The sequence below is a fragment of the Xenopus laevis genome, chromosome 6L, assembly GCF_017654675.1.
Source record: "Xenopus laevis strain J_2021 chromosome 6L, Xenopus_laevis_v10.1, whole genome shotgun sequence".
In the NCBI taxonomy this organism is placed as follows: domain Eukaryota; kingdom Metazoa; phylum Chordata; class Amphibia; order Anura; family Pipidae; genus Xenopus; species Xenopus laevis.
The window spans coordinates 4,208,327-4,225,782 of NC_054381.1; the positions used below are offsets into that span (position 1 = coordinate 4,208,327).

Consider the following 17,456-nt stretch of genomic DNA (forward strand, 5'->3'; position numbering starts at 1 on the left):
ATTAATAGGGAATAAAGATAAATATACAGGAAGGTCAGTGATCCCAATGTTATTAATAGGGAATAAAATTAAATATATAGGAAGGCCGGTATTTTTTCCAGAAAAGGTGTCAACCCTTCTGGGCAGGGATCGAGAGGGGTCGGGGAGGGGTGAGGTGGCAACCCTAGTTGGTGAGGGGCGGGACATATCACTTCTGTCCTTCTCACCTTATTGTGGGACAGTTGAGGATCTGTATGTGACTAGTCCATACCGGTGCTACTGGCCCAGTAGTTGTTTAGTAGTTGTATCCTTCCCCAACTTTACAGACACAGCTGCTTGTAGTGGTTACGTTCCCTGTAAATCGGGATTATATTGGCATCTTTGTGTCCATGCAGGTCATGGGTCACTATTTAAAGGGAATTTATTTTATGTGCAATACTTGTTCTTGACAATATGTCCCCATTTTTATGGAATTTACAGGAATAATAACCTATACAGCCAATATTACACAACATCCAAACTCTTTCTTTCTTGGATATTAAGAAGGCACATTGTGTTGAGAACGGCTATTTGCTGTTGCATTTCACTCTCTGACAATATTCAAATAGAAGGAAAGTGCTTTACAAAGTTGAATTGTCAACTCCTTTAATGAAATTGTCCCCCAAAACTTTGTGTTACACCAGCCAATAGTTGCAATTAAGTAATTTGAGAGTTTTACAGTCCTTTAGAGCCCAGATTAAAAACAGGCTACATATTAGATTTATCACTGAATAGATGATAAAACTGTATAATAATTTATAATACAGTAACAGTTCCTTACAGATGATCTATATTCCCCTTCAGCTCTCTCCTGTTTGTTGTTATTAGGTGGGAACATGAAGGCTGAGCACAGTTCTGAACTGCCCAAACCAGAGACTGACTGGGAGTCCGGCACAAGATCTGGCGATTGCTTAACAAGCTCTGATGGATCAGGTTTTATCTGCAGTAAAGCCGGAGAAACCTCCACTATGAATAGTGACCCGTGTGGATTACAGAAGAGAACGGACACAGGGGACAAACCTTTTACCTGTACAGAATGTGGGAAAACTTTTACTCTAAAGTCAAGCCTTCAAAAACATTCATACCAGAGAGAAATATTTTACCGGTACTGAATACGGGAAGAATTTTGCATGTATGGAGACAGGTGGCCAAGATGGACCTGGAACTTTATATTCTTATTTTATTATATTTTAAGATTAGATTATTCCCATTTATAATAGTTGCCCTTTTACTCTTAGCCTTATGGGTTGGGAGGTTGGAGGATATAACATAACAACTCTACCCCAGTGTTCCTTGGCCTTTTTTTATTGGGGGCCCCCGATTGTTCTGGAATCAGCTTTAGTGTTTGGGAATTAATTGTGTGACTCATTTTAATTGCTTTGTAAAAATGACTTTATAAAGGGGTGAAGCAGATGCACTGAAACTGCGACCAGGGACCCCACTTGGATTTATTGTCTATAAAAGATTAACATTTTGTAGTGAAACCATGAGGAGGAGGAGGAGCTGAGAGGAAGGAGTCATTCTGTGCAATTACAGATAACAGGGGCTTCTGGGTACAGGCAGAGATGCACAGATATTATACTGGGATTCACACAATGACTACTGGGGCAAATGGGCAAGAGATCCCCCAAATGCAAGTGGTTCCTGATATTCCTAATGGGCTGAGGGAAAGGAATACGGCAGGAGAGTTGCTAAACACGCAACGTTCTTTGCCACAGGTTTCCATGTTTCTCTCTTGGTTCTTTATTAAAAACCATTGAATATAAAGTGATTTCTCTTTTGTTTTGTCTTTGGCTTCTATATTGGAGTTTAGCTGCCATTCTTCCCTGCCTGACTTCTCCAACCTCCATTTTCACCCAGGAGGTATATAAACATGATGACAGAATTCTTTTGTGATTTAAAATGTTATTCCTGAACCAACAAATGTATTTTTTAGTTGTAATATTGGGGTGTAGGAGACGTCTCAGTGCATTGTGCCTGATCATGAGCTTCCAGAAAGAGCCAGCACTTCATAATGGAACTGCTTTCAGATAAGCTACTGTTTCTTCTGCTCAATGGAACTGAAGGAATCACAGTGGCACTTGGATTTACACTTGGAGTCACATGATATATTTTGTAGTAAAGTGATGGTTCTTGGAGCAACTAAACTTTCACATGACATATGTATTCCATAGTTTTCGGTGAACCAACATGTAGAGGGCAAAAAAGTAGGGTCGTGGCTATATTAATCCGTTCCATGTGAACAATGAACCTCAAGCATGGGGGTACCAGAGTTGTTCCCAATAGGAAGAATATTTTGTAGGGCTCCAGCTGGTGGGCCCTTGATATCAAGATCTCTGGTGGGTTCTTGGTGTCCCAGTCCAGCACATAGGTATGTAACAACTATATACTATTTCTAGCATTCATAGCAGAGGCTCTAACCCCCCTGTATAGTCTGAACTACAACTCCCAGCATCCCACTCCACAGATGTTTCAATATTGGGAGCTGGAGGGCCCCAAAATGAAAGGTCCTCACCTTGAGCAACTAACCTTTTCTATTTGGACAAAAAGGTGGAATGTTTAGAAGATAAAACCCATTTCTATACTGCTTTGTATATTAGAGCCAATTGCTCGGTGGGGGGTGCAGGTCTCAGCACTGCTCCACAATGTTTTCCTTCTTCCTTACTACACTGTCCATGTGTATAATATATTCTTAAAGGGATACTGTCATGGAAAATATTTTTTTAATGCATCAGTTAATAGTGCTGCTCCAGCAGAATTCTGCACTGAAATCTGTTTCTCAAAAGAGAACAGATATTTTTGATATTTAATTTTGAAATCTGACATGGGGCTAGAAATATTATCAGTTTCCCAGCTGCCCCAGTCATGTGACTCTGATAAACTTCAGTCACTCTTTACTGCTGTACTGCAAGTTGGAGTGATATCACTACCCCCAGCAGCCTAACAACAGAACAATGGGAAGGTAACCAGATAGTAGCTCCCTAACACAAGATAACAGCTGCCTGGTAGATCTAAGAACAACACTCAATAGTAAAATCCAGGTCCCACTGAGACACATTCAGTTACATTGAGTAGGAGAAACAACAGGCTGCCAGAAAGCAGTTCCATCCTAAAGTGCTGGTTCTTTCTGAAAGCACATGACCAGGCAAAATGACCTGAGATGCACCTACACACCAATATTACAACTAAATACACTTGCTGCTTCAGGAATGACATTTTATATTGTACAGTGAATTATTTGCCGTGTAAACAGTGTCATTTAGAAATAAAAACATCATAAAAATCATGACCGAATACCTTTAAACGTGTCCAGGTTTGGTTGTAGCTCTGCTTATAGGGTTAAGGAGGCCATACACGGGCAGATAATGCTGCTGATATCAGTAGTTTAGACCAATTTGACAGCTAATCTGCCCGTGTATGGGGGCTTCCGACGGGTCTTTCTGATCGATATCTGGACATGATATCGATCGGGAAGGTTTGATTTTTCTCCCGACCGAACCGTCGGAGCCAATTCCGCTTGTCGTAATCCAATTGTTTGGCCATAGGGCCGGAAGTTCAAATTACCCCCCATATAACCCTGCCGTTAGTGGCATATCGGGAAAAAGATCGTGGCAATGTCGCAAAACGAGCGGATCTTATAGTGTATGGCCGCCTTAATTTAGTAGTGTGGCCCCAGGCTGTAACAAAGAGATTTCTAGGAGCTCACGGGGCCCAGACACATGTAATACTTGGTGTAAATGGGCAGAAGCCAAACCCATTGTTCATTCATAAACTAGAATTACCATTAAACAATTCCATTATATTCCAATAAAACACAGAAAGAATAAAAAGCCTGTTAAACTGATGCCCCACGCCCAGCTCTGTCTCTGCCATCTCCTCTGTGACTGTGCAAGGGTTAAACTCTTCTGCCATGTGAGGAGACTGGACAGGAAATGATGTCAGTTGAAGAACCGCCCCTCCCCTTTATTCATTTTCCTGTTTTGAATTTCCCGCTTGCTTGGCTGGTGGAGTTACCAGGATTCAGATTACAGTCTGCCCACCATCAACATGGCGGATGTCTGTGTACCAGCAACAACGCTGAACCTTTAGAGACCTTTTATTGGTTACTGGACTGAACTGAAGCAAGTTCATTGGCTAAAGGGCGGAGCTGCCTTCCCAGGGGGAGGAGTGAGAGATCTTTGTGCGTCTCTCTGTACCCAGACTTGATAGAGGGAAAGGCTGAACCTTCCTGTAACTACTTCCTGTTTCCTGTGTCCCTGGGCTGCTGGGAAATTGATTTTCCCTCCTCCTGCTGCTGCTGTAATGTCTGTGAGAGAGAAGTTCTCTCCTCAGTAACAGTGATTGTCAGACACTAGAGAGTTTGCTAAATACACAGTTCATAGGGCTTCTGAGGCACAATCCTGTGGTGATATTTGTTTGTTTAAATGCACTAATAGAATAGTTCTATGAAACAACAGGGAGACATTGTTTTGCTTTCCCACATCCCCTCATCCTAGTTAATGGCTGCAGCCTGTGTGTGTTTGCAGGCCGGAGCCTTCAGCCTGTGAGCCCATAGCCTAAGGCTACAAAATGTTATTGCTGCTTTTTATTCCTCCTCTTTCTATTCAGGCCTCTCCTATTCATATTCCAGTCTCTTATTCAAATCAATGCATGGTTGCTAGGGGAATTTGGACCCTAGCAACTAGATGGCTAAAATTGCAAACTGAGAGCTGCTGAATAAAAAGATAAATAACAGCAAAAACACGAATAATAAAAAATGAAAACCAAATGCAAATTGTCTCATAAAATCACTCTTAGTGATGTGTGGGCCGGCCTATACCAGCAAGACCCATGGGTTTACCTGCAGGTCAGGAAGGTTCGGCCCGACCTCGTGCTCTTCTTCGCGGGTGGCGGGCAGAGCTCTTCTCTCTCTTCTCCTGCTCTTCCCGACCCGCACATCACTAATCCCACTTTACATCATAATACTCCTTAGAGGGATTGTTTACCTTTACATGAACTGTTAGTATGATATAGAGAGGGATATTCTGAGACAATTTGCAAGTGGTTTTATTTTTTTATTATTTGTGGTTTTTGAGTTATTTAGCTTTTTATTCAGCAGCTCTCCAGTTTGCAATTTCAGCAGTCTGGTTGCTAGAGTCCAAATTCCCCTAGCAACCATGCACTGATTTGAATAAGAGACTGGAATATGAACAGGAGAGGCCTGAATAGAAAGATGAGTAATAAAAAGCAATAACAATACATTTGTAGCCTTACAGAGCATTTGCTTTATAGATGGGGTCAGTGACCCCCATTTGAAAGCTAAAAGGAGTCAGAAGAAAAAGGCAAATAATTCAAAAACTATACAAAAGAGAATATGAAGGCCATCTGAAAAGTTGCTTAGAATTAGCTATTCTATAACATACTAAAAGTTAACTTACAGGTGAACCTCCCATTTAAAGTAGGATTTATTGAGGTTGATAATTGAGCCACATTGATGGTTACTGGAGTTAAACTTTAGCTCAATATGTTGAATAAAAGTGACGGCAATAAATGTCGTGTTTCAGTGCAACTCAATGTCAGTCTTCCAGGGATGATGATTTATTTATTGTAACAAAATGATAATTCAGTCCTTAGCTTTGGGCCAGTGGGAATTGAACACAACTGTGTTTATTGCTTGTTCTGCAGATAATCTGTACACACTGCTACAATCTAGTGACAATCAACACAATTTAACTTTTAGCCACTAAATGGCGTTCACTTCACAAGGTTTATAGGAGACATTCAGCAAAAGTGACCCCCCCCAATCTTGTAGGTGATAATGAATAATATATGTCTGCTTCACTCTAAGCTAACATTATATATAAATATGGTCCCTTTAATAAAGCTCCCGATACAATTGCTATAGTCCCTGTCTGTGTTTCAGTTGAAGGGTGAACATGTTGCAACGGTCCCTGACAGAAGCACAGCAGGAGGGTGATAGCCAATGGCAACCCTGCAGTTCCCTATCAGCTATGCCTAGTTGCCTATTTGGCTTCTACAGTGCCGAGTGATTCTACAGCCCGGATGAAGAGGCAGCAGGCAGGGGGATAGATGGGCGGTGCCTATCACTATTTGCTAGTGACCATTATGACATCACAATTGAACCACCATCATGACATCACAATTGAACCACCATTATGACATCACAATTGAACCACCTTTATGTAGCTGCACATTCTGTTGTTTCTGTTCAGTTTGTGTTTTTCAGTTCGAGGTGGTGGACGTGCCTCAGCAGACAAGCACAAATTACAACAAAGAACAACTTTATTTCAATACCTACTACATTTCAATATTACAGGTAAGTGACTTCTCTAGATTCCAATATAGCAATGGATCACACGTCTTATCTGCACCAGCTCTAAATTCATGGGGGGATATTTATCCAACCGTATTCCATAGACTCCATTTTAATCAAATAATTCACATTTTGAAAAATAATTTCCTTTTTCCATACTTTGCCTTTGATCCCATCTAAGATATAATTAATCCTTATTGGAATCAAAACAGTCCTATTGGGTTTATTTAATAGTTAAATGATTCTTTGGTAGAGGATCCAAATAATGATCTGGATTGCGGAAAGACCTCTTATCTGGAAAATTCGAGCATTCTGGATATCAGGTCCCATACCCATTTTTTAATGAGTGGTACAGATAATTACCGCTCTTACAATGCAGACCTATAGATTCTGATTTACAGATAATATTTCACGTTGCTTCTGCTCAAAGTAATTGGATCAATTTTGATGGATAAATTCATTTTTTTTTAAAAACCCAAAATGGCTTTGGTGCATGTGCCAGTGCTTTGCTAATAAAACCAGTCGTACTACTGGGTATCCTTCAGGAAATAGCCACATTGAATTCTAATAAATCTGCCTGTGAAAGTGACTATATTGCATATAGATCTAATGTTGGGAAATGGACAGTAAACAAATGGCCCTTTGCCAGGGTCGGCCTATACTGTGATATCTAAAGTCTTGTCAGAGAGCTAACAACATACACTCATTAAAATAAAGCCTAGAAAATGAGTAAAGCAAACAGCATTTTAATACTGCAGGTCGTTGACCTTAGTAAAGGGGGATGTGTTTACAGTTGGAATTTATTACTACAGGTCATTGACCTTTGCAAAGGGAGATCTCTTTACATTAAACAGTTATATGATGTCATAATGGTCACTAACACTAGTTACTTAGCAACCACTATGACATCACAGTTGCATTAAAGTTATCCTGTTGCACATCCTCTGTTTCTGTTCAGTTTGTGCTTTTCAGCTGAAGGTACAGGACTTGCCTTAGCCGACAAGCAGAGACTAAACAACAAAACAACTTTATTTCATTAAACACCAAATTTGAGTTACGGTAAGTGACTTCCCCCTGTTTCCAATGTGATGTTAGAGAATATAGGCAGGAATCACATGTTTATACCTAAGCTGGTTGTGCTTATTAAGCAGGATTACATAGACTATATGCAGAAACTTCTCATTATGTGGTTCATTGAGTACAGGTATGGGACCTGTTATCCAGAATGCTTGGAACCTGGGGGTTTTCCGGATAACTAAATCTTAATGTAATTTGATCTTCATAGCATATACAGGTATGGGATCTGTTATCCTGAAACCCGTTATCCAGAAAGCTGTAAATTATGGAAATCCCAGCATTCTGGATAATAGGTCCCATACCTGTAACCATATAAACATTAAATAAACCCAATAGGCTGGTTTTGCCTCCAATAAGGATTAATTATATCTTAGTTGGGATCAAGTACAAGCTACTGTTTTATTATTACACAGAAAAAGGAAAGCATTTTTTAAAATGTGGATTATTTGGATAAAATGGAGTCTATGGGTGATGGCCTTTCCGTAGTTTGAAGCTTTCTAGATAATGGGTTTTCATATAACAGATCCTGCAAATGATTTAAAATGCTTTTCTGGCTATCATTAACCTTTTTCAAGGATAGTGCTGTTAAAAATAAGAAATAACAGTGAAAGTAGGATTTTACGTCTCAATTCTGTTTATGGCAGTTTTTACAGTTTATTTTGGTTTTATTCTGTTGTTTTTCCCATAGTGTATAAATGAATGCTATGTTACTTATACATACTATATAATACAGGTATGGGACCTGTTATCCAGAATGCCTTAAGTCTACTAGAAAATCATATAAATATCAAATAAAGCCAATAGGCTGGTTTTGCTTCCAATAAGGATTAATTATATCTTAGTTGGGATCAAGTACAAGCAATTATTTTATTATTACACAGAAAAAGGAAATTATTTATTAAACTTTAGTTTATTTGATTATAATGGAGTCTAATGGAGACATCCTTTCCATAATTCAGAGCTTTTGTTTCCATGTTTTTATATTTTAAATTGAGAAAAAAAACATTTACGTACCCCCAAATCTACTATTGTGGGGAGAGTGTGGGAACAATAAATCTTGGTTAATTATATTAAGAAACCACAGAGCAGAAAGAATATTTCTCAAGAAACCTGAGCAGTTAATAAAATATATTGTGTCTAGAGATGGATCCCTTTACTTGTATTTTTACTTATATTTTCTTTCCTTTCTTCTTTATTCAACAGAATTATAAATCTACAGAAATGATGATCAGCACATATTTACATATGTTCATATTTATTGTTGGACTATGTCTACATTACTTTTATACACAATCAGGTAAGTAGAGAAATGTCACCTGCATTTAAAAATGATACTTTTTTGTCACATGAATTTTGCTTTTATTATTCTGATAACACTTAGGGGCAGATTTATCAAGGGTTGAATTTCAAATGCATGGGAGTTTTTTAAAACTCCCATGCTCCCAAGGACTCGAAATTTGACCAATCGGAATTTATTTAAAAAATTTGGATTTTCGAAACTCGGGTGAATAGGATCAAACCAAAAAGTCGAATCTAATTTGATTCGAGTTTTAAAAAAATCAATTCAAGATTTTTCTCTGAAAAAAACTCAAACACAGCACTTCAAATTTATCCCAGGACGTCTCCCATTGACTTAAACATTAAATCGTCAGGTTTTAGTGGGCAAATAGTCAAATTTGATTTCTTAAAGGGCCAGAGTATGATAAAGTTTTTTTTTTAAAGAATCAAATCAAATTTTAACAGTTCCCTAGTCAAATTTGACACTTTTGGCCATAAAAAAAACCCTCAAAAATTTGAATTTTCAATTCCTTGATAAATCTGCCCATATAAATCTGCACACTGATATGTGATAAAAATAGTAATGAGCACATAATAGAGCAGAGAACATAATGAATAGCATCTAATATCATTTACAGATAGTGAAAACAGTAAAGTAAACTTGTAACTGGCCATTACTTTACCATAATGCAATTAGTGTAGAGATAAAAGTTTCCTGTGACATGAATGTGTGTGTATTGCAGTGAGTATTCATGGGACTATGGGGCTAATCTTAGAATAGTGAAGCCTTTGGGGTCAAGCATTTGGGAACTAGAACAGGCAAGTGTTCCTAAACTCAAATACCTTGACTTTTGGCCAATCTTTTTTTTTATTTTTTTATCCCCGAGCGGGGTTTTTTTTTTAAAAAAAATATAAAAACCTAAAACCTGCAGAGCAGTTTTTTTTTTTTGAGGAAAAAAACGTGCTTAGCAGGAAGTCAGGGTATTGGAGGGAACAAACCAATTGAGAGTTTAGGAACTCATGTGTGTTTTTTTGTAGCTCAAGATATTCTTAAATTTCCCCCATGTATGAATATGTTTGTGAGGGGAGCACATTTCTATGTGTGTGCATAAATGTATATTGTGGGGGTGTGAGTTCACTGCTATAGGACTTATATAGGGACAACCTTTCAACTAGTTGTGTTTATCCTTCTGGAATTATCATTAGAAAACATCAGTGGGACTTTATGGGTGTTAATTATGCTAAAGGCCAAATATACCAAATGTGATGATTTTTACTTGTCTTTGTTTTTGCAGATAATTCTAAAACGTATCAGCAAACTGAAGTGAATGGCACGATTTGGCCAGACCAAGTATCAAACAATACAGATCAGTCTACAGGAAACCAATGGAATTATATAGAAAATACTGTCATTGCTGCTGCTCTAGTGACAATATGTTTGCTAGGAGCTGCTGGATGGTAAGTTGCTTCTCTTTAACTATCACATTCTTTAATGCCCACCCTTATTCTCAACCTCACACAAAAAGAGAATCATGCAAGAGATATAAAATAACTGCAACTTTGATGCCAAAATCAGTGTTGGGTTTTCAATTGCTTTGTTTTTTAAGCATAAGCGCTAGGTTTACTCTGATAGCAATACAAGTAATTGGCAGGATTTATTAATATGACAGTATAATTACTGGGTAGGGCTCAGTCTTGTACCAATTTAACAACAGGGCTTGTGCTGTTCAAATATATTTACCCCTTGGAAAGGGAACATTCTTATGGCAGTATAAGAGCTATGCTTGGTCATTATAGATGTGTAAGAACTGAATCCCTGTTACACTAATATATAAGTATCTAGTGTGAGCACTTTTAACTCTAACACCTGTATCCTTCCCTTGTGCAGGTTTCAATATTATTGTATGAAGAAGATGGAGAAGGCTTTTTATAATGAAGAAAAGAAAACAGAGCAGTCTATGCTGCCTGAATCTAAAGCCGCTACAAGGTCTGTAACTTTTTTCTTTATCATTTATAATTTCTAATAATATCTAAAAATGTTTGGAAAGTAATATCATTTTCCATCATTCTTATTTACTCCATTTATTTATGTTTCTTAATAGTTTATAGGCAATATAAATAATCTGCTATTTTTTAATATGTGGTACACAGCATTCAGAATATATATAACATTGTACCAATAGAGTTTAATACATTATTATAATTATAGCCTAGAAGATCAAATGTAACAGAAATATAGCACTTTAATCAGAAGATCAAACTGCTGTATTTCTGTATAGTTATTTTTAGCTTCATTAAACTTATTGATTTGTGTCAGGGCTTTTAACACCAGAAGAAAGTTCTAATATTTTTATATTTCTTTTATTTTAGTACTTCCATTCCTGAATATGTGACAATACAAATAGAAGATGATGATACTTACATTCCTGAATATGTCATAATACAAATAGAAGATGATGATGATGATGATAAGAGTGGACAATATAAGAGGTGAGTTTACTAAACTGTTAATAAATGATTCCTGCTTTTCATATAATTGCAAAAATTTAGATTTATTAACATTTACAATATTCACCTATTAACACTTGATTATTTGAATGACCAGTGGGTCATTAATAATATTTACATGATTATAGTCTAGAAGATCAAATATAACAGAAATATTGCACTTTACTCAGAAGATCAAGCTGCTGTATTTCTGTATAGTTATTTTTAGCTTCATTAAACTTATTGATTTGTCTTTAGACTGTGAACACCAGCAGAAAGTTGTAATATTTTAATATTTCTTTTATTTCAGAATTTCCATTCCTGAATATGTGACAATACAAATAGAAGATGATGATACTTCTCATCCTGAATATGTGACAATACAAATAGAAGATGATGATACTTCTTATCCTGAATATGTCACAATACAAATGGAAGATGATGATACTTCTCATCCTGAATATGTGACAATACAAATAGAAGATGATGATACTTCTCATCCTGAATATGTGACAATACAAATAGAAGATGATGATACTTCTCATCCTGAATATGTCACAATACAAATGGAAGATGATGATACTTCTCATCCTGAATATGTAACAATACAAATAGAAGATGATGATACTTCTCATCCTGAATATGTGACAATACAAATGGAAGATGATGATACTTCTCATCCTGAATATGTGACAATACAAATGGAAGATGATGATACTTCTCATCCTGAATATGTGACAATACAAATAGAAGATGATGATACTTCTCATCCTGAATATGTCACAATACAAATGGAAGATGATGATACTTCTCATCCTGAATATGTGACAATACAAATGGAAGATGATGATACTTCTCATCCTGAATATGTGACAATACAAATAGAAGATGATGATACTTCTTATCCTGAATATGTGACAATACAAATAGAAGATGATGATACTTCTTATCCTGAATATGTGACAATACAAATAGAAGATGATGATACTTCTTATCCTGAATATGTGACAATACAAATAGAAGATGATGATACTTCTTATCCTGAATATGTGACAATACAAATAGAAGATGATGATACTTCTCATCCTGAATATGTCACAATACAAATGGAAGATGATGATACTTCTCATCCTGAATATGTGACAATACAAATGGAAGATGATGATACTTCTCATCCTGAATATGTGACAATACAAATAGAAGATGATGATACTTCTTATCCTGAATATGTGACAATACAAATAGAAGATGATGATACTTCTTATCCTGAATATGTGACAATACAAATAGAAGATGATGATACTTCTTATCCTGAATATGTCACAATACAAATAGAAGATGATGATACTTCTCATCCTGAATATGTGACAATACAAATGGAAGATGATTATACTTCTCATCCTGAATATGTCACAATACAAATAGAAGATGATGATGATAAGAGTGGACAATATAAGAGGTGAGTTTACTAAACTGTTAATAAATGATTCCTGCTTTTTATATACTTGCAAAGAATTATATTTATATACATTAACATTTACAATAGGAACTCACCTATTATCATTTGATTATTTGAATGGCCAGTTAATGATATATACATGATTATAGTCTAGAACAGGGGTCCACAACCTTTTTAACCCATGAGCCACATTTAAATGTCAAAAGAATTGGGGAGCAACACAATCATGAAAAAGTTCCTTGGGGTGCCAAATAAGGGCTGTAATTGGCTATTTCGTAGCCCCTGTATGGGACTGGCTCTACTTGGCACTATACTTAGATTTTATGCAATTAAAATTAGCTTTCAAGCTTGAAATTCAAAAATAAGTACCTGCTTTGAGGACACTGAGAGCAACATCCAAGGGTTAGGAGAGCAACATGTTACTCACAAGCTACTGGTTGGTGATCACTGGTCTAGAAGATCAAATGTAACAGAAATATATCACTTTACTCAGAAGATCAAGCTGCTGTATTTCTGTATAGTTATTCTAGCATCATTAAAAGAAAATTTTAACATTTTTATATTTCTTTTATTTCAGGACTTCTGATCTTGAATCAGTGATAGTTCAAACAGAAAAAGAAGAAAATGATGATTATGACGATGAAGAAAAAAAAGATGATTATGATGAAGAAGAAGAAAAAGATGATGATTATGATGATGAAAAAGATGATGATGATGAAAAAGATGATGATTATGATGATGAAGAAGAAAAAAATGATGATTATGATGAAGAAAAAGATGATGATGAAAAAGATGATGATGATGATTATGATGATGAAGAAAAAAAAGATGATTATGATGAAGAAGAAAAAGATGATGATGATGATGAAAAAGATTATGATGATGATTATGATGATGAAGAAGATGATTATGAAACAGCAGAAGAAACAGATGATTATGAAGGTTATGAAACAGCAGAAGAAACAGATGATTATGATGAAGATGATTATAAAGAAGAAGAATTGATTAACAAACCAGTACAGTTAGAAAAACTGGTTGATGATGATAAGAGTGAAACACATGAGGGGTGAGTTTGCTGAACTGTTCATAAATGCTTCCTGGGTTTCATATAATTGCAATAAAATAGAGCTTTATATACATTAGCATTTACAATATGAACTCACCTATTAACACTGGATTATTTGGATGGCCAGTGGCTCAGTGATAATTAATACATGATTATAGTCTAGAAGATCAAATGTAACAGGAATATTGCACTATTGTGTCAGGGGTTTTAACACCAAAAATATGTTTTAATATTTTTGTATTTCTTTTATTTTAGGACTTGGGGGTGGTTAAAAATAAATACATGATTATAGTCTAGAAGATCAAATGTAACAGAAATATATCACTTTATTCAGAAGATCAAACTGCTGTATTTCTGTATAGTTATTTTTAGCTTCATTAAACTTATTGATTTGTGTCAGGGAGAAGAAAATTTTAACATTTTTATATTTCTTTTATTTCAGGACTTCTGATCCTGAATCAGTGATAGTTCAAACAGAAAAAGAAGAAAATGATGATTATGATGATGAAAAAGATGATGATGAGGATTATGATGATGAAGAAGAAAAAAAAGATGATTATGATGAAGAAGAAGAAAAAGATGATGATGATGAAAAAGATGATTATGAAAAAGAAAAAAAAGATGGTTATGATGAAGAAAAAGATGATGATGATGATGATGAAGAAGAAAAAAAAGATGATTATGATGATGAAAAAGATGATGATTATGATGATGATGAAGAAGAAAAAAAAGATGATTATGATGAAGAAGAAAAGATGATGATGATGATGATGAAGAAGAAAAAAAAGATGATTATGATGAAGAAGAAAAAGATGATGATGATGATGAAAAAGATTATGATGAGGATTATGATGATGAAGAAATGATGATTATGAAACAGCAGAAGAAACAGATGATGATGATGATGATGGTTATGAAACAGCAGAAGAAACAGATGATTATGATGAAGAAGAAAATGATGATGATGATTAGAAAGAAGAATTGATTAACAAACCAGTAGAGTTAAAAAAAAAAACTGGTTGATGATGATAAGAGTGAAACACATGAGGGGTGAGTTTGCTGAACTGTTCATAAATGCTTCCTGGGTTTCATTTAATTGCAATAAAATAGAGCTTTATATACATTAGCATTTACAATATGAACTCACCTATTAACACTGGATTATTTGAATGGCCAGTGGGTGGTTAATAATATTACATGATTATAGTCTAGAAGATCAAATGTAACAGAAATATATCACTTTACTCAGAAGATCAAGCTGCTGTATTTCTGTATAGTTATTTTTAGCTTCATTAAACTTATTGATTTGTGTCAGGGCTTTTAATACCAGAAATATGTTTTAATTTATTTATATTTTGTTTATTTCAGAACTTCCGTTTCCGAATATGTGACAATTCAAATGGATGATGATGATGATGACAGTGCAAAACTTAAGAGATGTCCAGTTTGTTTATAAACTGGCAGTTTGGCTCTTTTTGCACTGATGTCTTTGCCACCTTCTCACAGGGATGGAGCAGTTATGGATGATAAAACATATTATATGTTTTATTATTGTAATCTATTTTTATAATAAATATATATGTGTGTATTTTTTATCTTCTTTATAGTATTATTGGATGTTTGCATTTTTAATATGAGACAACTAGAACCTTTACTGATAAGTATCTCGTTATACAAAATAAGGGAACATCATTCTACAACCAAACAAGGAAGCAGCTGCCCATGTGATTTCCCCCAAAACAAACATATTGTTGGTAAATCCCATTCTAATATTGGTGCTGTACTTGCTGCCATATATGATTCAGGCTTTTGGGTGACCATTGCAAGATCTTTGGGGAGGCTAATAAAATACTTCACAGATTTCTCCATAATTATATGTATAATGCACCAGAACAGATGACAGAGCAGTGCCAGTTTCATATACCCCAGTACAGGTTGGCGGGATAAATATAGCGGCATATCAGAACATATAGACGGAAACAGAAAGTGTTAATGTATAATGTCCCCAGAACACATGGCAGGATAAATGCAGAGCCAACGTCATGTATATTACCTCCGTCCTGTTTGTTGTAGGGAAATTCATTAATGTTGGTTTGGGGAGGATTAGCCGAATCCTTTATTAAAATCCAGCCATGTCTTTACAACAGGTGAGAGCACTAAGAATTGCAGAGACACCAGCTCTATCCATAGCTCCTGCCATAGAGACCCATTATGTGACTGACCAAAAAAAGCCCCTGATCAAATCTGAATGTGTGGCCCCAACTTTACCATTAGAAAGAGTTCTTAATTAGTTCACTTGAAATTATGTGCACAGATACACGGTTGTAGTTTTGGCCACCATGGAAGTCAAATTATAAATATATAAATTACATATTTTGCCCTTAATATAACAATAGATACAGTAGAGCCAGTGATTTCACTGGAAGCAGAAGTTCCACCTAATGTGCAATTATAATAATTCTGTGGGAAACTGATCATTTGCCGGATGATAGAGCCCTACATTTACATTGATGTCAGGACTTTGATTATGCCTATGTGTGCTCCCCTATATTTATATCAAACTTTAGTCCCCCCTTTTCCTGCTATAGAGTGTGAGGAGTAAGTTGCAGCATGCACTCATGCAATGGATCCCTATACACCTCCCTACATACGTAGTTGTGTAATGATTGCACCCCCTGGGGCCATTGAAGAGAACAACAAAAGAAAGAAAAAGGTATTCACATAGATGTGCATGGGGGTGGGGGGAGCTGTCTGGAGGAGGAGGGAGGTGCAGGGATGCTGGATTGATCTTCCTGATCATATCAATCCAAACTCCCACCACTAACAAAGTAAGTTAGGCTGAAAAAAAGACACACGTCCATCAAGTTCAACCTTTTAGCACTTTTTTTGACCTGCCTAATTGCCACTTGATCCAGAGGAAGGTGAAAAACCCCATTTGAAGCCTCTCCAATTTATTTGCCTAGTAGACTTAAGGTATGAAGAGCTAAATTACAGAAACCCCTTAAAGGGATATTGTCATGGAAAAACATGTTTTTTCCAAAACACATCAGTTAATAGTGCTGCTCCATGAGATTTTTTTATATTTAATTTTGAAATCTGACATGGGGCTAGACATTTTGTCAGTTTCCCAGCTGTCCCAGTCATGTCACTTGTGCCTGCACTTTAGGATGGAATTACTTTCTGGCAGGCAGTTATTTCTCCTACTTAATATAACGGAATGTGTCTCAGTGGGACCTGGATTTTACTATTGAGTGTTGTTCTTACCTTCTCATTGTTCTGTTAGGCTGCTGGGGGGGAAAGGGGGTGATATTCCAACTTGCAATACAGCAGTAAAGAGTGATTGTAGTTTATCAGAGCACAAGTCACATGACTAGGGGCAGCTGGGAAACAGTATCCCTTTAACTTGAAACACGATATCAGAAGGGATAGAAAAGAACCCCCACTTGATCAGTTAAACTAAAGCAGTCACAATCTATTTTTTACACACTAATTAAATCCCAGTTAAGTTATAAGCACTTAGACAAACACCACTAATTAGTACATAGAGTTGAGTATATCACTTCATAATGAGTTATAAAGTGCTGTGCAATAAGTTATAAAGTGCAGTGCAATAAGTTAATTAAATATTAAAAAACCCATTAAAAAACCCAAAAGGATCTATATTGAAATAGACCATAGAATTCAGACGAGACCCCTTCACACAGATTTATACCCTACCAAATGAATCAATTGTATTGTGCCAAATTGATTAAGTGCTT

At 36.0% G+C, this 17,456-nt stretch overlaps 1 protein-coding gene and 1 long non-coding RNA gene across 2 annotated transcripts in view; one reads left to right on the forward strand and one right to left on the reverse strand.

Moving 5' to 3' along the window:
• Positions 1 to 17,456, reverse strand: part of LOC108719565 (histone-lysine N-methyltransferase SETD1B-like) — a 59,134-nt gene that overhangs the window by 22,503 nt on the left and 19,175 nt on the right. The window lies entirely within an intron of this gene.
• On the forward strand, positions 13,498 to 14,174 carry LOC121394842. The gene is made up of 2 exons (XR_005962030.1): positions 13,498 to 13,698; positions 14,141 to 14,174. It is a non-coding gene; the product is annotated as an uncharacterized LOC121394842 (long non-coding RNA).